The following is a 594-nucleotide window of genomic DNA, read 5'->3' as shown; positions in this document are numbered from 1 at the left end:
AGCTTTTACATTTTAATAATAATGTTGCCAATGGTGATGGCAAATATAGTTTGATGACCATTACGCGTTAGCTGTAATTATTATTCACATGTGTTTTCTCTTTTCACCGATGGTATGTAACACTTCATTGCGTCTGAAAAGTTGTTGTGAGAAGTACGCGTAGACGCGTGGAAATTGTTGTCATATGAGTCGCTTAAAGCTATCATATGTAGATATTTAACAGGGCGTGGTGGGAGAAGCGTCACGAATCAGATCTTCAGTTCGGTTGCACCAAAACATTTGTGTGCTGGTGTTTCCGTTTTGTTTGCTCTTTATAACGGAAACTGTAGCATCATGGAAGCTACGGAGACTCATTGCTTTTTGCTTTTTATTAATTGTTATTTATTTGTTTACTTCATTATTAACGATACCGATGTTAAATATAATGACGTAACAAAACACGGAGAAGGGTGGGAGGGGCTGGCGGTTGGATGAATGAATGAATGGGAAAATGTATGAGGCGATTCATATGTTATTTGAAATATGGCAATATTGGCTTCTTCAGGTCAGTGGTTACACATTTGGGCCATCAGTGAGTTTATGCCCTTATTTTTG

This window comes from Trypanosoma equiperdum, assembly GCF_001457755.1.
Source record: "Trypanosoma equiperdum strain OVI genome assembly, contig: ctg_1573, whole genome shotgun sequence".
Lineage (NCBI taxonomy): Eukaryota > Euglenozoa > Kinetoplastea > Trypanosomatida > Trypanosomatidae > Trypanosoma > Trypanosoma equiperdum.
The sequence above is the reverse complement of the archived record's forward strand: the minus strand, read 5'-3'. Positions refer to the sequence as shown.